Source organism: Sapajus apella, unplaced genomic scaffold, assembly GCF_009761245.1.
Source record: "Sapajus apella isolate SASKATOON/1434 unplaced genomic scaffold, GSC_monkey_1.0 scaffold43, whole genome shotgun sequence".
Classification (NCBI taxonomy): Eukaryota; Metazoa; Chordata; class Mammalia; order Primates; family Cebidae; genus Sapajus; species Sapajus apella.
In genome coordinates, this window is record NW_022436983.1 from 8,217,439 (window position 1) to 8,239,330 (window position 21,892).

At 44.2% G+C, this 21,892-nt stretch overlaps 1 protein-coding gene and 1 long non-coding RNA gene across 7 annotated transcripts in view; one reads left to right on the forward strand and one right to left on the reverse strand.

Annotated features, from left to right (window-relative positions):
- Positions 1-21,892, forward strand: part of KAZN (kazrin, periplakin interacting protein) — a 1,289,243-nt gene that overhangs the window by 686,490 nt on the left and 580,861 nt on the right. The gene's annotated exons all lie outside the window — the stretch shown is intronic.
- Positions 10,040-15,192, reverse strand: LOC116566591. Its single transcript, XR_004275927.1, has 3 exons — positions 14,924-15,192; positions 14,129-14,130; positions 10,040-10,050 (listed from the first exon to the last, which is right to left on the reverse strand). It is a non-coding gene; the product is annotated as an uncharacterized LOC116566591 (long non-coding RNA).

The window sequence follows — 21,892 nt, forward strand, 5'->3', positions numbered from 1 at the left end:
TGTACCTGGGAGGTAGAGGCTGCAGTGAGTTGAGATGGTGCCACTGCACTCCAGCCTGGGAGAGAGGGAGACTCTTGTCTCAAAAAAAAAAAAAAAAATACAGATTTTGATGTGCAATCTCCTGATTCTTAAATCCTGGTAACTAATTCAAAACCATGTTCAGCCTCGTGCAAGTGAAACTCAGCATGTTAGTGACCCAGGCCAGTCCTTGGTCACCAATGTATGGCCTTGTCCTTAGAACTCTGTAAGGGAGAGGGTGCAAATTCCATTTTTCAGATGGGAAAACTTAATCTCAATGCATGGACATGGCTGGACCAGGGCCATGAAGCAAGCGAAGGTGCCCCCTTGCTGCTCAGTGAGTGAGCTTATCTAGGCTGTCAATTACCTGAAACTCCCTCTCAGGCTTGGGCTCCCAAGTACCACGGCGTGGCATGATTGCCTATCTGGAATGCTGGGGCTTAAATCCAAGCATCACCTCACAACCACTGGGTGGTCGTCCAGCACTAGAGCAGCAACGGACACGCCTGGTCAAACATCAGGCTCTCCTGGTGGAGTGTTTTAAAATGACCGATCCTGGGTTTCACCTCTGAAAGTTTTAATCAGTCCAGCGTAGGTCCCAGGCATTGACATGTTTAAAAAAGCATCCCCCTGTGATTCCAATGTGTATCCAAGGGCGACACCACTCAGCCAGGCCCTTGCAAAAGTGCCAAACCCAAGCTTCTGGGAATAAGAGAATGTAGAGAAGTGATTAGGAACAAGGCTATTATTGGAGCTAGGCAGACCTCAGCTGCGTCCCAGCGCTGGCCCTCCCTAGCTGAGGAACGTGGGGAAGTCAGTTCACCCCTCTGAGCCTCGGTCATCTCATTTCTATAACTCTCACCACTGGGTTCTCAGGGGGAATAAACATGGTGATGTGGGGAGATACGAAGTGGTAACTGGTGTACAGGAAGCACCAATGAAAGTCAGTCTTCCGCTAGTACCATCTCCACCTACAGCCACACAAATACAGCAGCAAAATGCACTAAGCCTGGGCAGAGCTGGGGGCTTGAACTGCACCCCTGTATCACCCAGGCATCCCTACCTACAGTCAGTTCACAGCTCAGTCCCAGAAGGCCTTGGGTTCACACCAGATGCATTTAGCTGCCCGTGATGGAAGGAACCATCATCTCCTAGGAAATGTGTCAAAATTTCACTTCTCATTTCCCTCTCCTTTAAGCCAAATCAGGAAGAATCTGGCAAGATAAACTGATCCTACATACATGTCCCCTTTGAAACTTTCAACAGCCATTATCCCCCCTCAACGTCATCATTTCCAAACCCTTATAACAGATATGATCTGAAAGAGACAGAGGCAATTTAGAGGAAGGCATCTTAGAGACATTAATCCAGTACTTGAGATCTCTAGAAAAATCTGTATTGGAGTTTTCATTAGCAGGTAACCCTATAAAATTAAGATCGAAACTATCGTCTCTTCTCCAAATTGAGTTATCTGGGAGAAATCCTCTCCTACTTTCCCAGACCCTCTAAATCTTCCCTATGATAACAGATCGTTATTACCAATCAGTTAGTCATACACCAATGTCGAGTCACAAACCATCCCGGTACTACACAAACCAAAACGTTGTTTCTTCAAACACATTTAACGGGCAAGTCCAGTGCCCCCATGGCCAATCCTGTTCCAGTGAGAGCTCCTTAGCTTCTTTTAGAGCTAAGATGCCAAAGGACAAGTTAATGGTTATGGTTACAGCCCTGGTGGGGTTGTCATCAAACACCTCTCCAAGAGTTCTAGGCTTGGGTCTCCTGGTTGCTGTCATAATTGACAAGTGTGATTTCACTGCGTCTTTACCCCAAGGATGGAAGTCTCCCTTTCAAATAGCAATTGAATGGGACGCAGAGCTTGCTCAGCACATCTGCACTCTGAAGAGTTCCATTTAAAGGAAACTTATAGTTGCTTTATTTACACATGCACCCTTTCAACAACACCAGTGTAGAACAATAGGCAAAGGGGACATTTAGCAATTACAGTAATAGTTATTTGCCATTGGCACAATGGCCCAGTAAAAGGCATAAATATGAGATCTCCAAGCTTTCTACAATTGCAGTTTCTCAGCATTTTGTTTAATTTGATGGAAAATGCCTCCACTCTTAAAAGTGCTATAAGAAGTAGCTTTACTTTGGAAATAACATTGAATCTACATTTCAAGATGTTTTAAAAATGGGAATATTTTTTACATCCCTGGAGATCAAAATGCTGTGTAGGAAAGTTGTGGTTGTAAATCTTCACTGGAAGGGAAAAAAAAGATCCCCAGGCATTTTAGAGTCATTTGCTTTATTTTATAAAGCTAGCTAGTGACAAAAGGGCAGATAACTCAGCTGTGAGATACAGGATTCTGTGGGCTTCTGTTTGCTAGCCATTCTCGAATCCACAGTGCCTTACCCAAGATCAGACAGAGTAGGTGCCCATCAGTGTTTGTTGACTGACTAGTCAACAGACCCAGGAGTTTGTACAAAGGTGTTTGATGTGGGGAATAGGCTTGCCTTTTACTTTTTGGTTTTTTTTTTTAATAGGTTTGCCCCTAACTTTTTTTTTTTTTTTTTTTTTTGAGATGGAGTCTCACTGTGTGGCCTGGGCTGGAGTGCGGTGGTGTGATCTCAGCTCACTGCAACCTCTGCCTCCCAAGTAGCTGGGATTACAGGTGCCAGCCACTACACCCAGCTAATTGTTTTTAGTTTTAGTAGAAACGAGCTTTCACCATGTTGGCCAGGCTGGTCTCAAATTCCTGACCTCGTGATTCACCCACCTCGGCTTCCCAAAGTTCTGGGATTACAGGTGTGAGCCACCGCGCCTGGGCCACCTTTACTTCTTATGAGGCGTTATATCTACAGAGACTGGATAAGCTGCCTTGAAATCAAGATTTAGGTGTCCTCTGAACAGTACACATGCAAAAACTATTACATCAGAGGACAACGGACTGTGTGGTTTCCCAGCTCCCCATTCAGTGATAACATTGTTTACCTGGAATCAGACACAATAGGAGTCTACCACGGAAATTGGCAAATGCTACAAGCTAGGAGACTCTCTTTGGGGGAAGAGCAGTTCTTAATCACAGAACACCATTCGTTCATAAGTACATGAAAATTAAATATTTAGATGGGGACTCATGGAGGTATGGAGCTAGAAATTTGTATCCTCAAGCCAGTCACCGAGGGTGAATTTTCCAGCTTCTTCTTTCCACACTTCCATAAAAAAAAAAGACTTTTTTTCTCCAGGATGTTTTTCTCAGTTTGTATTCTGTTTTATCCAAACTGATAGTTGTTCATTGTCAAATAAGTAACCATTCATGCAAGAATTCCCATCTATATCTTCCTCTTATCATTACCATAACCTTAAGGGAACCCCTCTGCTCTGCTCTCTTCTCGATCTGAGATTCTCCATCTCTAAAAAGAGGGAATGGTCAGTCGCGGTGGCTCAAGCCTGTAATCCCAGCACTTTGGGAGGATGAGGCGGGCGGATCACGAGGTCAGGAGTTCGAGACCAGCCTGGCTAAGATGGTGAAATCCTGTCTCTACTGAAAATACAAAAATTAGCTGGCAAGGTGGCGGGCGCCTATAATCCCAGCTATTCAGGAGGCTGAGGCAGGAGAATTCCTTGAACCCTGGAGGCGGAGGTTGCAGTGAGCTGAGATTATACCACTTGCACTCTAGCCTGGGTGACAGAGCAAGACTCTGTCTCACAAAAAAAAAAAAAAGAACAGTTTGTCACCAAATTCAGAAAGCAATAAATGGCAGACCATTTGGAAGCTAAAAGAATTCATTTTGTGCTCAAGAGCAGCAGGTGGCTATGGGAGTTTCCTAGGGATGCCTCAGTCTACAAATAATCCACCCAGCAAAATAAAGCTACACAAGAAATAGCACAGGGAAGCAAAAATGGAATCTGCCCCAGGACCAACAAACACAGAAACACCATGGGCAAATAGTAAAGTCAAAATTTTAGCAGACTACAGGGAAAATATGATATAAAAAAAAGTTAAAGTGAATCTTTTAAATTATCCCCAACACCCGATAACAGCATTCATTTGGAAATGGGAAATATGGGAGACACCTGCATTGACCAATGGCCAAATCTTTGTGCATTCATTAAGTCCAAGCTATTTTTTAAAAACTCTTCTGTGTATTCCAACTATTTAAATGGGTACCAGTTAGAAGAAAAATCTTCGAAGTGCCTGGACTAAAAATCGAAGTCTCCAATATCTATAAGTGCCAGATACATGATATAAATGGGAGAATAGCACAGGTGTCAGAGAAGTTGGCATAGGCACATTTTTTTCACATTAAATATAAATATATTTGTAATCAATAAACATATAAATAGTATTTATAAATATATAAAAAATATAAAAGATAGTATTTAGCTTCCTGAAGAGATTTGGCCTTTGTTAGGGTTCTCCAGAGAAACGAAGCCAATAGAGTGCGTGTGTGTGTGTGTGTGTGTGTGTGTGTGTGTGTGAGGGAGGGGGGGAGAGAGAGAGAGAGAGAGAGAGAGATTTGTTGTAAGAAATTGGCTCTCGCCGGATGTGGTGGCTCACACCTGTAATCCCAGCACTTTGTTTCCCTACTTTTTATAAAGACAAGGATACAAGGAAATACTTTTCTACCATAAGCTAAAGAGGACAAGCATGTGACCATCATGTGACAGATAGCCTTGGTGAGGGCCATGGGGATGAAGGTTACTTTCCAATTAGGGGAAGCAGCCTTTAGTCAGTGCCAACTGACCATGGCCATGAGAAGATGGGGCCCAGCATTGCCTGTGGGCAGGTCTTCCAGGTTTTCAAAGCATCCTGAGGGCCACAGTTAAAAAAAAAATTCAGGCTGGACGTGGTGGCTCACACCTATAATCCCAGCACTTTGGGAGGCTGACATGGGCGGATCATCCGAGGTCAGGAGTTTGAGACCAGCCTAGCCAACATGGTGAAACCCCATCTCTACTAAAAATACAAAAGTTAGCTGGGCGTGGTGGTGGGTGCCTATAATCTCAGCTACTTGGGAGGCTGAGGCAAGAAAATCACTTGAATCCAGGAGGCCAAGGTTGCAGTGAGCCGAGATCGCGCCACTGCGCTCCAGCTTGTGTGACACAGTGAAACTCCATCTCAACAACAACAACAAAAAAAAAATTCAAAGGATGCACAGCCCTCTCCACCACTAAAACTACCTGTTTTCAGCTCCCGCCCTAGACAGTGAGTTCAATGAAGGCAGAAAGTGATGCTGCTTGTCTGATTAATGTTTGTATTCCCACCTCCTGGTACAGAGCCTGGAATTCAATAGTAGGTGACTGGTTGGCTCCAAAATACAAAACCAGGAAGTACACCAATAATAGTACTGACTTTCATAAAACCCCTCCATTTAGGAGGCCCCAAACACCTTCGCAGATTTAGCTTGGGCCGATGTGAGAGCCACCAAACTCTCATGTCCAAGGGGAAAGCAGTCTCCCCAGAACATAGTGCCCCTCTTGTGATAACATACCAACATCAGAAAGAAAGAATCCCTTCTTATTTCCAAGTTCTATGTTTTATGATTAACATAAAACAGTGCCAGCCTCCCCTTACTAAATTCTGCAGAGAATGCCCAGCTCTTCTCTTTGAAGGTGAAGAACTTGTCCTCAGTTGTTTTCAGTAATGATCCTACAATAGGACAAGTGCCATTCTATCATCTCGTTACACTAGTCACTAAAATGAACTACCACCAGCAAAACCTAGAAGGTAAATGGACCAGCTGGACACAGCTGCAAGTACCAATAATGTGTGTGTGTCAGGATCATGCAACCTCCCCAGAAGCAAGTAAACAACATCTTTTCATTTTGATTGCTTGTCACTCATTTACCTCCAAGGAGCTTAGCAAGGATTCATGTTTGCTGGGAGATCCTTGGATGAGCCAGCCATTGTGATAAATACAGATTGATGTTATTGATAAATTATTTAAATGCTTACTCAACTGGGCACATCTAATGCCTTACTACTTTTGAACACAGAGTCATGGTCTGTTTCTTGGTCAGATATTTGGCTGGCGGAGGGGGGGCGGTCTCAGAACCTCCATCTTCAGTATAAAAGAGTATCAGGTATATACAGTAGCATGTGGGCTTGTGAGTGTTTGCATATGGGAAGGAACTATCTTCTGCCCCATGCTGGGATGTGAGCTTCTTGACGGGTTTTGATCTGCATCTCTGTATTCCATCATCTAACCTAGAGTATCTAGGTCTAGGGTACGCTGTTCTGGTTAAGCATAGCACAGAACAGAAATTCACTCAAATGAGCCCAAGATAAAAGTGGGGCTTATAAAAGACATCCAAAGTCTCATAGGGCATGGAGAATCAGGAGTCTCTCTCCTTTCTTCGTTTCACGCTCCTCATCTTTCCTCCTCTCCTCTCACCTTCTCTCTGCCTCCTCTGCCCTTGTATCTTGCCCATGGCCCCACATGGTTGCTCTAGCTCCAAGTCAATGAAATGTGACCCAAGGATAAGTGAGCTCAAGCACCTGATATGCACTGGAGTTTCCTTTTGACTCTCTTGGCTCAAAAGGGATCTTATTGGCCCAAATGAGTCCCTTGGGTTTTACATTCCAATCAGCTGAGCTGAGCCTTGGGGGAGGGTAGCAGGAAACTGGGTGTGTAGAATTGGCCCTTCTAGTGCTGGAAGAAGACAAAGGAAACATAGCTATCATAAAGGTGTTCGACAGCAAATGCATGTTGAATGAATATTTCACCAACTAAAGGGCCTTTCCCCCTAACACACAGAGGAAAAGAAACACCCAGTTGGAGATGAGTTAATGACGTTCCATCCCCAGAACACAGGTCTCACAGTCTGTCCTTTAGGACGGCCAGCTCTGGTACCATTGAGAAAACTGCCTTCAAGCCACTGATGTTGTGATCTGGAGCAAGCGGCCCGGAACTCCTCTGTGCCACAGTTGCTCCATCTTTAAAATGAGAGCAAAATTATCTGCCTTTCAATGTGATTGTGAGAATTGAAACAGGCCAGTAGACCAAGAAGATGCTGTAAATTCCCAAGACCAGACTGCATTCCTGAGGCTAGAGCTTCCAATCCATGTACATTGGGGGCTCATAAAGCACATTTGTAGAGCTCAGTCCTTCCCTATTTAGAGGTAAGGATCCCCCACTGTCTCCACCCTACCCACAACCCCGAAATAATGTCCTTCATCCAAAGGAGTCAAATGACCTGAAACCGAGTTCCAAATCTGTGTGCAACTCCTCATGTGACCTTGATGAAGTCATTCGCCCTGACCAGGCCTCTGTTTCCTTAGAAACAACATGAGAATTGGAGGACAGCCAGTGACACCCACCAGTCCAAGTGCCAGGGCTGCTGCAGGGCCACGTTTTAATTGCTATGCAGCAAAATTAGAAAAATAAGTCAACAGTGAGTGAGTTTTTCATAATGCCTGACTTATTCAGTTCAAAGTTCTGTACTTTATTCTGAGGTTATGTCCTCCTTTCTCTTTTTGTGGTGAGTGGCCTTTCTTTGGTGAAGGTAAAGGACATCGTTCGTTTTAACACTCTTACTGTCCTTTCTTGAAATAAGAAGCTGGCCACCCCATATCCACCCTCCCTGCTTATTTATTTTTTATTGGTCTATAAAATCCCAAAGTATGACAATTAGTAGAGGATATGACCTCAGCCATCCTTTAAAGCTCTGACGGGATCAGACTGTAAGGGAGGCATGAGGATGCCCAGACCCGGAGCCAGATGGCCTGGGTTCAAATTCTGACCCCTTCAATAATAATATCAACCTGCGAGGTGAGGGGATCACTTGAGGTCAGGAGTTCGAGACCAGCCTGGCCAACGTGATGAAACTCTGTCTCTACGAAAACACAAAAATTGGCCAAGCGTGCTGGTATGTGCCTGTAATCCCAGCTATTCGGAAGGCTAAGGCAGGAGAATCACTTGAACCCAGGAAGCAGAGGTTGCAGTGAGCCGAGATCACGCCACTGCACTCAGCCTGAGCTACAGAGCGAGACTCCATCTCGAAATAATAATTAATAATAATAATAATACCTACCGGACAAGTTGTTGTGAGGATTTAGCATGCTCAAGGACATACACTGCTTTTGACAGTGCCTGGCACAAGACGAGTGCCCATTAAGTAACAGTGGTGGTGATGATGATGATGATGTGAAGAAGGAGAAGATAGGAAAGAGGAAGAAGAAGAAAAATCGGAGAAAGGGAAGAGAAGGCAAAGGGAGGGGAGAGAGGGGGTTCCATATTGGGTTTGGCATTTTGGTTGTTATCTCAGGTAACGGGTAAGTAGAAGTAACACAGCCTGGCCTCACATCTGAAATGGCAGGAACAGGAAGGTGGATGGTACCCAAGGCAGTTCTGGCTTCTGGTACACTATATTGCCCTATCAGTAAGACAAGTGTGTGGCTGTCCGTATCAGCGTCCCACCATTAACACAAGCCCTCCCTGCCTAAGCTCCTCTCTACATCAACTCCTGAGTGCTCACTCTGGAGGGAGCACTTGTTTGGTTCCATCAGTATCATCAGCCTTTCTGGGAAAAACTCTGAAACCATATTTCCCCACACACTGTGATGAGCCTGTGGATTGGCTGCGCCTGGGTCACGTGCCCTTCACTGCTCCAAACAGCTCAAGGCTGAATCACTGAGCTTTTAAAAACTCCCAGTGAAATGGGAATATTCCCAGAGGGGACCACTCTGGGGTTTTGCAATAACTTCTAGCTAATGGCGCGGTTCATAAGCGATAGAAGGGACAGAAAGACATTGAAGAGGGCTGGGAAGGACACTAGAGACCCGAGACTGGCAAAAAGATGATGAAAATGATGATTGGAGGCTTGTTTCCCAACACTGGCTTGATTCGCTGCTTTGGGGCCAGTGCTCACCCCTGGACCAATCAGCTTTTGGGAAGGGATGACCATGTGACCAGAAATGCAGATCAGTGGCTGCCGGTGGGAAACTTTCACATCCTGAAAGCTGGAGTTACAGTCAATACTGGGAGAAGACAATTGTGGTTTCTCATGTCGAAAGTTTCGCTGAGCGTGGTGGCTCAGGCCTGTAATCCCAGCACTTTTTGGGAGGCCGAGGCGGGTAGATCACGAGGTCAGGAGTTCGAGACCAGCCTGGCCAACATGGTGAAACCCCATCTCTACTAAAAATACAGAAATTAGCTGGGTGTGGTGGTAGGCGCCTGGAATCCCAGCTACTGGGAAGGCTGAGGCAGGAGAACCGCTTGAACCCTGAAAGTGGAAGGTTGCAGTGAGCCGAGATTGCACCACTGCACTCCAGCCCACATAAAAGGGCAAAACTCTATCTCAAAAAAAAAAAGAAAAAGAAAGGAAGTTTCAAAAACTCCTGAAATTCCTCCTAGTTGAAGAACAGTGGCTCCCCAGAGAGAAGGCCTTTGAAAAACCCCCAGGAGCCTAAGAGACCCATTTGCCTGCCCCTGGGGATGGACCCATCAAAGGCACAGAATTACTTACCAGGCAAGTGGAAGTGGCAATCTCTTAAACTTTTATTAGGTGAGCTTCCACCCCTCCAGGACACACGACTACCATTCTGTTTGTTTGGCAAATAAACTGAAATCTTCCAGCTAATTTGGAACTGTTCATGCTACTAACGTCTAATTTGGAAAATGGTGAATTAGTTGTGAGCAAGTGCCTGGGAGTCAAAGCATCTGAGACCAAATTCCAGCAGTAAGAGAAGTGGAGGGAAACCAATCTGCAATATTTGGGATGCGGGAAAAGTATGCTTGCTTTCATATTCTGGGTAATTGATACTGGTTCTGAAACGGTAGACTTTTGGTAGCTTGACTCATCTAGATAAATTTGACTGTATAGACCTTAGCAAACTTCAAGATTGGTTCTGAAGGACCTGTAGTCTCTTCAAGGTAGTAACAGTTCTTGAGACCTATTGTGGTGGATTTTCACTGATGTCCTAAGCTAGTTCTGAAATCCTCTGATTCTCTGGCTGACTTTTCCTCTGTGAGATTTTCAGTCTCTGAAATAGCAGCAAGTGTTCAGCAGAATGTATTTCTCTCCAGTCTCATGAGTACTAGAACCATGAGATGGTGAAATGTGGGTATTTTTCAACCTATTTCTGCAGGTGTTGGATAGTTTCAGGCTATTTCTGCACATGTTCACTGAGCAGCTACTAAGTGCAAGGAGTGCCCTGTGTTTATTTTCCAGTCACTTACAGTAGATGTTTATTAATGAAAGAGCTTTAATTCTTCCCACACGTCCATATGGCAGTGACTTCCAGAGATTCCCGTGGAAGGCAGGAGAAGGCTGCTTTAATGATGGGCAAGCCAAATACTCGATCGCATAGCACTCTGGCGTGTGTTTAGTTAAGACTACACATCTCTGAAGGGATTTGTGGAAGACAGCATTGTGGATCATTTAAGAGGCCTTACAAGTGGCACTTTGACATGTTTGTTAAGTGTCAGGCACAGGAGACCAGGATGAGCTGTCAAATCAGAAGGACAAAAGCACCCCACAGCTGCCTGAAGAGTCAGAGGAGGCTGCTCCCTGCACAGATGTGAAGTCTGCCGATGGGGACAATTTCTGCTCTAAGCACCAATGCCTCCAGCCATAGGGTTCTACCAATCCAGTGAAAATTACCTGCAGTTAGAATTGGATCAGCCCTTCTACCAAGTGCATTCAGTTACCAGTGGCTCCTGGAGCTCTCTGGTGACAACCCACAAGGGTCATCTGGGGAGCTTGTTAAAAATGAAGATTCCTCAGCCTCACTCCCAGAGTCTCTGATTGAGGGACTCCATGGTGTGGCCCAGTAAGATGTATAAACCAATACCCAAGAGACTCCAGTCAGACCTTTCCCCAGACCACACTTTCAGAATATGGTTCACAAGATGCTTCTATCATGGTCTGTCTTCTAAACTCCTGGCTTGAATAGTCAGCATTTCTACCAAGCTGTTCCAAACCTACAAGGTTTATCTCAGTGGATGATGCCTCTGCTACTCCCATACCTAAGTCAGAAGCTTAGCCCTCACTCCCAGCTCCTCATCCCCCTCAAGTCCTTGCTTTTTCTCACTCTCAGCTCTCATAGGCTCTTTACCATTTGGTATGTTTTTGGAGTGGCTGGTGCTGGTTGTTCCTTTCTATGTTTAGTGCCTCTTTCAGGAGCTCTTGTAAAGCAGGGCTGGTGGTGATGAAATCTCTGAGTATTTGCTTGTTCGCAAAGGATTTTATTTTTCCTTCACTTATGAAACTTAGTTTGGCTGGATATGAAATTCTGGGTTGAAAGTTCTTTTCTTTAAGGATGTTGAATATTGGCCCCTACTCTCTTCTGGCTTGTAGGGTTTCTGCTGAGAGGTCTGCTGTGAGTCTGATGGGCTTCCCTTTGTGGGTAACCCGACCTTTCTCTCTGGCTGCCCTTAGCATTTTCCCCTTCATTTCAACCCTGGTGAATCTGACAATTATGTGCCTTGGGGTTGCTCTTCTTGAGGAATATCTTTGTGGTGGTCTCTGTATTTCCTGGACTTGAATATTGGCCTGCCTTGCTAGGTTGGGGAATTTTTCCTGGATAATATCCTGAAGAGTGTTTTCCAGCTTGGATTCATTCTCTCCGTCACATTCAGGTACACCTATCAAACGTAGATTAGGTCTTTTCACATAGTCCCATATTTCTTGGAGACTTTGTTCATTCCTTTTTACCCTTTTTTCTCTAATCTTGCCTTCTCATTTTATTTCATTGAGTTGATCTTCAACCTCTGATATCCTTTCTTCTGCTTGGTCAATTCAGCTGTCAAAACTTGTGTATGCTTCCCGAAGTTCTCATGTTGTGTTTTTCAGCTCCATCAATTCACTTATATTCCTAAGTTGTCTATTCTCGTTAGCATTTTGTCAAATCTTTTTTCAATGTTCTTAGTTTCTTTGCATTGGGTTAGAACATGTTCTTTTAGCTCACAAAAGTTTCTTATTACCCACCTTCTGAAGCCTGATTCTGTCAATTCATCACACACATTCTCCATCCAGCCTTGTTCCCTTGCTGGTGAGGAGTTGTGATCCCTTGTAGGAGGAGAGGCATTCTGGTTTCGGGTATTTTCATCCTTTTTGCGCTGGTTTCTTCCCATCTTTGTGGATTTATCCACCTGTCATCTTTGTAGTTTTTGACTTTTAGATTGGGTCTCTGAGTGGATGTCCAGTTTGTTATGATGATGAAGTTATTTCTTTCTGTTTCTTAGTTTTCCTTCTAACAGTCTGGCCTCTCTGCTGTAGGACTGCTGAGGTCCACTCCAGGCCCTGCTTGCCTGGGGATCACCTGCAGCAGCTGCAGAACAGTAAGGGTTGCTGCCAGTTTTTTCTTCTGCTATCTTTGTCCCAGAAGGATACCTGCCAAATGTCAGTCTGAGCTCTCCTTTATGAGGTGACTCTTTGGATATATGGGGGTCAGGTAGCTGCTTGAGGAGACAGTCTGTCCTTTATAGGAGCTCAAGTGCTGAGCTGTGAGCTCCATTGTTCATTTAGAGCTACTAGGCAGGTATGTTTAAGTCTGCTGTGGCAGAACTCATAAACCCCCTTTTTTTTTTCCCAGGTGCTCTGTCCCGGGGAGTTAGGGCTATATTTATGAGTTTCTGTTGTGCTGCTGCCTTTTATTCAGGGCTGCCCTGCCCAGCGAGGAGGCAGCCTAGTCACTGTCTGCCTGCAGAGGCTTTGCTGAGCTGCTGTGGGCTCTGCCCAGCTGCCGTGTGAACTTCCCTGCAGTCCTGTTTATACTGGTGTAGTTAGAACTGCCTCGGCAATGGTGGCCCACCTCTGTAATTACAGACTCTCTCTGTAATGACGGGTTGCCTCGGCAATGGTGGGCTGCCTCAGCAATGGCGGGCTCCCTCTGTAGTGGTGGACTGCCTTGGTAATGGCGGATGCCCCTCCCCCACAGAGCTGGACTGTCCCAAGTTCAGCTGTGCCTCGACACAGAGCGTTTCCAATTGATGTTTTTTTTTTGTGGGGATGGGACCAGCTGAGTGTGATCACCAGCCTCCCTGCCTCAGAATGGTCAACTCTCTCCCAGGTGTTCCAGTCACCTGTAGAAAAGGCACCGGGATCTGTGTGATTTCCTGTGTGGCACCAGCTGAAACAGCGGTGCTGAGATTCATGGCACTTTTTTGCCTGGGAATCTCCTGGCCTGGCTCCCTGTTTCAGTCCCCTTTTTAATCAGATGAATGGGCAACTCTGCTTTCCTGGAGCTCCAATTGCCAGGTTAAACGGTGCCCGGACCCATGTATTTTGTACGGAGAACTGCCACCCCTGGGCATGGGCAAAACAGCTGTGCCAGCCAAACCAACCACGCTGGAGAACCCTGGGGCTCCTCCACCTGGGAATCTCCTGGCCTGTGGGCAATAAAAATCCATCTGGAAATGCAGCATCCACTCAGCCTCTGCACTTTCACTGGGAGCTGCAATCCTGAGCTGCTCCTAATCTGCCATCTTGGATCCCTCTCTCCGACACTATTTTTTTACAGGAAGAGAATTTGGATACTGGGGGCTCGGGTGGAGAAGGAGAAATGAAAAATACTATTATGAAGCTTTGCATACATCAAAAGTGTATAAAAGATAAAGAATATTGGCCTGCCCATCTCTTGGCTTGATAAATAGAGCATGACCCACACAGTTGGAGACCCCTAGGTATCTTCCCTAATTGTAGCATCCTTTTCTCTCCTGCTCTGACCTTCCTCAGAAGCCAGGCTTCATGTGCAGGCATACTTTGGAAATGTTGCAGGTTCACATCCAGACCACCACAATAACATGAGTATCATAATAAAGTAATTCACACAAAGTGTTAGTTTCCCAGTGCATATAAAAGTTATATGTACACAATACCATAGTCTATTAAGTGTGCAATAGCATGAGTGTGAAAAGCAATGTACCTACCTTATCATGCCTGTAATCCCAGCACTTTGGAGGGCCGAGGTGCGCAGTTCAGGAGGTCAAGAGACCAAGACCATCCGGCCAACATGGCGAAACCCCATCTCTATTAAAAATACAAAAATTAGCTGGGCGTGGTGGTATGTGCCTATAGTCCCAGCCAATCAGGAGGCTGAGGCAGGAGAATCACTTGAACCAGGGAGGCAGAGGTTGCAGTGAGCCGAGATTGCACCACTGCCCTCCAGCCTGGCGACAGAGTGAGAGTCCATCTCAAAAAAATAAAAAAACTACTGCTAAAAAATGCTAATGATCATCTAAGCCTTTAGCAAGCTGTAATCTTTTTGCTTATGTAGGGTCTTGCCTCAATGCTGATGATGACTGCTGAAGGTTAGAGTGGCTGTGGCAATTTCTTAAAATAAGACAACAATGAAGTTGGACACATTGATTGATCCTTCCTTTCATTAAAGATTTCTCTGTAGCATGCAATGCTGTTTGCATTTTGCCAAAAGTAAAACCTCTCAAAATTGGAGTCCATCCCTTCAAACCCTGCTGCTGCTTTATCAACTAAGTTTATGTAATATTCAAAATTCTTCATCGTCATTTTAACAATGTTTATGGCATCTTCACTAGGAGTAGTTTCCAACTCTAGAAGCCACTTTCTTTGTTCATCCGTAAGAAGAAACTCCTCATCCATTTAAGTTTGATCATAGGATTCTAGTAATTCACATCTTTAGACTCCACTTCTAAGTGTAGCTCTCTTGCTATTTTAATCACATCTGCAGTTACTTCTTCCACTGACATCTTAAGTTCTTCAAAGTCATTAATGAGGGTTGGAATCAACTTCTTCCAAACTTTAATCAAATTAATGTTGATATTTTTACCTTCTCCTGTGAATTATGAATGTTTTTAATGACATCTAGCATAGTAATTCCTTTCCAGAAGGTTTTCGATTTACTCAGGTCCATCAGAGGAATTACTATCTATGGCATCTGTAGCCTATGAAATGTGTTCCTTAATACATAATAACAATAATAAGACTTGAAAGTCAAAATTACTCTTGGATCCACAAGCTGCAGAAAGGATGCTGTGTTAGCAGGTATGAAAATAACATTAATCTCCTTGTATGGCTCCATCAAAGCTTTGAATGGCTAGGTGCCTTGTCAATGACCAGTAATATTTTGAGAGGAATCTTTTTTTCTGAGCAGTAGGTCTCAACAGTGCACTTAAAATATTCAGCAAACGATGCTATCTACAGATATATTGTCATTCAGGCTTTGTTGTTCCATTTATTGAGCACAGATAGAGTAGATTTAGCATAATTCTTAAGGGCTCTAGGATATTTGGAATAGAAATTAGTATTGGCTTCAATTTAAAGTCACCAGCTGCATTAGATCCTAACCAGAGAGTCAGCCTGTCCTTTGAAGCTTTAAAGCCAGGCATTAATTTCTCTTATCTAGTTATGAAAATCCTAGATGACATCTTTTTCCAATAGAAAGCTATTTTCTCTACACTGAAAATCTGTTGTTTAGCATAGCCACCTTCATTAATGATCTTAGGCTGGATCTTCTGGATAACTTGCTGAAGCTTCTCCAACAGCACTGGCTGCTTCACCTTGAACTTTTATGTTACACTAATGTCTTCTTTTCTTAAATCTCATGAACAAACTTCTGCTAGCTTCCAATTTTTCTTCTGAAGCTTTCTCCCATCTCAGCTTTCATAGAATTGAAAAGACCTAGGGTCTTGCTCTGGATTCGGCTTTGGTTTAAAGGAATGCTATGGCTGGTATGATCTGCTATCTAGACCACTCAAACTTTCTCCATATCAGCAACAAGGCTGTTTTTCTTCCTTATCATTCATGTGTCCACTGCAGTCGGCACTTTTAATTTCCTTCCAGAACTTTTCTTTTGCATTCACAACTTGGCTAAGTGTTTGATGCAAAAGGCCAAGCTTTTGGCCTGTCTTGGCTTTCCATGTGTCTTCCTCACTAAGCTTAATTGTTTCCAATTTTTTATTTAAAATGAGAGATGTTAAATCCTCCTTTCAGTTGAACACCTAGAGGTCATTGTAAGGTTATTAAATGGCATAGTTTCGATATTGTTGTGGCTCAGGGAATAGGGAGGCCTTAGAAGAGGGAAAGAAATGGGGAAATAGCCAGTTGGTGGGGCTGTCAGAACACACACAACATTTCTCAAGTAGGTTCACCATTTTTTTTTTTTGAGACAGAGTCTTGCTCTGTCACCCAGGATGGAGTGCAGTGGCGCAATCTCAACTCACTGCAACCTCTGCCTCCCAGGTCTATTAAAACTCCTTCCCTCTGGGTAGACTTCCTAGGTGTCACCCCATCTCATTCAGCAGCTAAGAGCCCACTCCTCTGACCTTTCACAGCTCTTTTACTCTCCCATTTTATTTAATATCCTCCTGGTAGGCAGAATTCTAAAAGCACCCCTAAGACTCTCACCTCCTGGTGTAAACAGTTATATAATCTCCCTCGCTTCAGTATGACAAGAATTATGAATATGGTAGGATTTCACATATGTAATTAGGTTACATTCTATAGCAAAGGCATAGGGATTTTGCAGATGTAGTTAAAGTCCCTAATCAGTTGACTCTGAGTTAATTAAAAGGGTGATTATTATGGGCAGGCCTGACCTAATCAGGTGAGCCCTTTCAAAGAGGATCTGCTCATTCCCTGAAGGAAGAGAATCAGTGCAAAAAGAGATTCTCCTCCTGGCCTTGAGGAGGCACAGAGCTATGACATGAACTGCCTAGTATGAGGGCCACATTGGAGGAAATGACAAATGACCTTTAGGGGCCGAGGACAGGGAGTCAAATTCTACCAAAAATCACATGAGCTTGAAGAGGTCCCCAGCTTCAGAGGAGAACACAGCTGTATTAGTCCATTTTCATGCTGCTTATAAAGACATACCCAAGACTGGGTAATTTATAAAGAGGTTCAGTGGACTCACAGTTCCACATGGCTGGAGAGGCTTCACAGTCATGGTGGAAGGAGAAAGGCATGTCTTACATGGTGACAGGCAAGAGAGAACATGTGCAGGGGAACTCCCATTTATAGACCATCAGATCTCATAAGACTTATTCACTAGCATGAGAACAGCACAGGAAAAATCTGCCCCCATGATTCAATTACCCCCCACCAGGTCCCTCCCACAACACATGGGGATATATTACAGTTCAAGGTGAGATTTGGGTGGGGACACAGAGCCAAACTGTGTCAACAGGTAGACTTCCTGTTCATGATACCCTGAGCAGAAAATTTCGCTGAGCTGTACCCAGACTTCTGACCTCATGGTACCCTGAGCAGAAAATCTGGCCAAGCTGTACCCAGACTTCTGAGCCACAGAAACTGAGATAATGACTGGGTGTTGTTTAAAGCCACTAGATCTGGGATACTCATTTCCCAACAATAGAAACTCAACAGATCAGATGTGTCTCCCCGACCAGACTCCAATCCATTCAGCCACAAACACGGATTGTGGACCTACTATGTGCCTTGCATTTCCATTAGTCCTGGGGTTACACAGAAACCCCAGCATTGCATTTGGCTGACACAGTCACTCGATGAATGTTTGCTGAATGAAGGAGCTGCAAACATCCCACAAAAAATTCACAAGTATTTGCTCGTGTCCCAGATGAACTTCTGACAGCTCCTGTGATTTTTCCTAAGGCTATCCCATTTATAGTTGTGCAGTTGTGCAGCTTCTTTTCCTAATTCTTGAGTAAAAATAATAGTTGTTCCATATGGGAAAAGATGCATTTAGAAAATGTGTTGGATATTATACAACAGATTCAGAAGTCCTGCCATACAAAAATGTCTTTCATGCAAGTTTCCAAACTTAACCACAAAACCACCTCCTTTACTTTTGTAACTGAAATACTCAATAATATTTATCATTACTCAGTTTGGGCAATTTTCTGTCTAAAATCAGAAGTCATTAACACCTGGCAACCATCAGCTAGGAGGGCATCATTAGCCCTGGTAGCTGCAGCCAGAGAGGTGGGACCAGTTTGGAGCTGAATCCTGAAATCAGTTTTCTGATTAAATCCAGGACGTGCATCTCAGGCTCCTCTCTCCTCAGTCAGGCTCACAACCCCAAGTTTTATTAACTGTATTCCTTCATTTCTCAGCTTTTATGTTGCTTTTTAACAGCTTTATTAGGGTATAATTTATATACCATAAAATGTTCCCATTTTAAGCGTACAATTTCATTATATCTACAGAGTTGTATATCATCACTCGCTAATTTCAGAACATTGTCATCTCCCCAAAACCAAACCTTGTACCTATTTACCCTCCTCCTCCTCCCAATTCCTAACCCTACCCCCCAGATAATCACTGATCTCCTTTCTATGACTAGTTCCACTCATTCGGGATATCTCATATAAGTAGAATTATACAATTGGTGTTCTTTTATAGCTGACATTTCACTGAGCATGTTTTTGAGGTTCACTCCTGTTGTAGCATTCATCAGTGCTTTTTTTTATTGCCAAATACTAGTCCATGGTATAGCTAGACCACATTTTATTTAACCATTCATTAGTTGATGAACATTTGGAATGTTTCCACGTTTGAATTACTACGAATAATGGGGCAGTGAATATTCATCTATGAGTGTTTGTGTGGATGTATGTTTTCATTTCTCTGGGTAAATAACTCATAGAATTGCTGAGTCATATGGTAATTTTATGCTTAACATCTTGAGAAATTACCAAACTGTTTTTGCAAAGCGGCTGTAGCATCTTATATTCGCCCTGCCAATATAGGAAGTTCCTTGTATCTTCACTATACACTCTGTTTCAAACGACTGTCCTGACCTTCCTATCTCTTACTTACTCCTGACCTCTGAATCCTTGCCTACCTACCTGGATTTGTCATCTGCAGCTTCTCCCCATCTTCTAGAAACTTACATTTTTAACTTCTTGACAATTTTTTATAGATGAACTACTTGTCCATGTCCTGACCTCAACTGAATGACCTCCCTAACCTCAGCTCCTTGACTGTCCATGCCCTGTGACAAAAACCCTTCACCGTATTTGGATTTTTGGGGGATTTGTTTTTTAAAACAAGACCAAATATAACCTTGCAGAAATGTACATAGAATTCAAAACTAAGAACTGTGAGCACAATCAATTTTTCAGAATGCTTCTGCTTTTTTTTTTTTTTTTAACTACTATTGAGGAATAAAACTAGGTCTATGGTTAAATGGCTTAGTGTAATGCTGCCTTCATGCAATAATTATACCAAACAGAAATGAGTTATTATTTCCTGTAATTGCTCCCGTTTTTCATGTATCGAATCTCTGTCCTCTGCTCACTGAATTCACTCTGCAAAAATTGCTAAGTAGTCTTACACTTCTGTTTTTGCTTTGGCCTAATTCAGTAAAATGGGTTCTTTAGGGGGTAAATCTCTCTTGGCAAAGCTTCTTTGAATGCCCCATGTGGGATCAGGGGCTCCATGAACCTATGCTGTGTGAACCTTGCAAGTGTTCTGGCAAATTGGTCAGAGGCTAAGGAAACCAGCATTGAGAGCACGGAGTGTCCCCACCCCGTCTCCCTATAAAGGCAGCCAGCGTTTTGAATTTATTTGTGCTACTTGAATCAGGAACACTATGGGCTGTGAGACCCCAAGCCGGGGCAAATGGCGATACCCCCCTTCCATTAAGATTCCACAGAGATTTACCCGTAATCAAATGACCCATCCCTCTAACCGAGCTGGCGACTGGAGCTAAGTAGTGAGGATGGCAGGGGAGGAGAGGCAGGGTTTGCATTGAGTTGGCACCAGAGTGGGCTGACAGTGAGTGCAATCCATCTGGAATTGAACCAGGAGCCCCCACCTGCTCCAGTGCAGAGAACCTGAAGGGGTGTGGTTCTGATAGAATGCAAACCCCTGGGGAAGCCCCGCTGGGGTAACAGGACCCAGCCAGTGCTATGGGAAGGCTGCTCCCTGCAGCTTCAAGGAAGCTACCTCTTGCATCATTCCCACTGCCTCTCTGGGATCAGCCCTCAGGAGCCAGGCCAAGTCATTTTCATCAATGAATGAGTAGGTGGGAAACTTTAGAATAACTCAGTGGGCAACACTTTGCGCTTAAGCGTGGCTCTACAGGTTATTTCAGTGGTGGCCAAGGGAACATTTGGGGGCTTCATATTTCTTGATGCAGATTAATGACACAGAGTCCCCTGGCATGGCACGGCACAAAGGCTGTGTGTTCACGTGGCCAGCATCAGACTAAGGGACCTCAGGAGGTGCTGGCGTGGGTTCAGAACCCAGGGGAAGAGGAGAAAGAGCTGGGTAATCCCCAGTCCTTGAGCCTTCCTGGGTGAAAATGGCCCCAGGCTTCAAAAGGTTTTCTTTGTAATCCAGTCTCCTTGGAGGAGACCCTCTACAATGCCTTACCGTCCCCAGATCTCTGTCTGTATGACTCTGGGCTCAGAGCTCAGGCCTGGGAAGCAGGAGCATAAAGGCTTCCAACACAGTTCGCCGGCTGGCGTCTTGTGTCCTTGGCCGGGCAGTGCTGTCACATTGAGCCTATTCCTGAGACTCTGACCAGGCAGAGCGTGTAGGGGCCTTTAAGAAGGAATGTGTGAACCTCATTTGTGACTTCCTTGGCCCAGCTGAGTAACCCCTAACTCCCCTAGAGGAGAAACAAGAAGAACCAGAAATGTGGAGGATGTCCAGACTCATAGAACAGACCCCCTGCTTGGACTTGTTATAGTTCAGTAAACCTAAACACCTAACAGATTAAACATTTATGTAAGTATTAAGTACTTACCGTATACTTAGCACTCTTCTGGGCATTGCTGAGTCAAGACAATAAAGAAATAAAACTTTCCCTGTTACCCAGAAAGTTAATGTTCTATCTGTGGAAACCCTTCAGGAGCAATGATGTAACAGACCAGAAAAATGTAAGAGATCACTCAACTCACATCCTCCTCAGCTCTGATAGATGGGGGAGAGGTTTGAAGTCCTATTTCATGCATGAGAGGCAATGCACTTCTGATTAAGTTCCTCTCTCCTAGGGTCAGTAAACCCATTTCTCCTAAACTACGCAGTGCTTCCCACACTCTTCCTTGAAGCCCCGTGTGTATTTAGGGAAATTTAGCCGAACAATTCTGAATAATGCATAGCGCACTCATCAAAAGGAAATTAAGCGGCTTTGTTAAAAGCAAGTACTTTTTTAGGAATCTACTTGCGTCTTTCCCATGCACCTTTTTCTGCACAATGGAAGCATCAGAAACACACTAAACCCAAACTCTGTGAGTCCAGGTCAGAACCTTAAAACAAAGTTAAAATATGTTATAAATCAGGCAAATGGCATTCTTAGGCATTTTTTTTAAGACAGAGCCTCACTCTCTTGCCAGACTGGAGTGCAGTGGCGCGATCTTGGCTCACTGCAATCTCTGCCTCCTGGGTTCAAGCGATTCCCCTGCCTCAGTCTCCCATGTAGCTGACTACAGGTGCATGCCAGCATGCCCCCCTACTTGTTTGTGTTTTAGTAGACACAAGGTTTCACCATGTTGGCCAGGATGGTCTCAATCTCCTGAGCTTGTGATCCACTCACCTCGGCCCCCTAAAGTGCTGAGATTACAGGTGTGAGCCACCGCGCCCGGCCTCTCAGGTTTTTCTTACTCAAGTTGTTCAATGTATTTTACCCCTAAGATTGTCACTTTTGAGGATGGGGGAAGACGCAGAAATTCAGGCATCTGGCACTAGTACCTGAAACAAAAAACGTCTTAATTAAGAAAATCTTAATGAAGATAAATCTGTTACCACAGAGGTAGCTAGGAGCTCAGATTCTATTTTCTCGATCCAACCATTCCTATTGATCTAGTCAATTTTCCCTCAAAATACAGGCTCTTATTCCAAGCAGCAGTGATTTCATGACATGACATTTCCAATGAATAATTTTAGGTGTGCTTCTCAAAATCTCTGAAGAGAATCTAGAAAATCTACAAGGACTTTTCCTGCTTGGAAAAATAA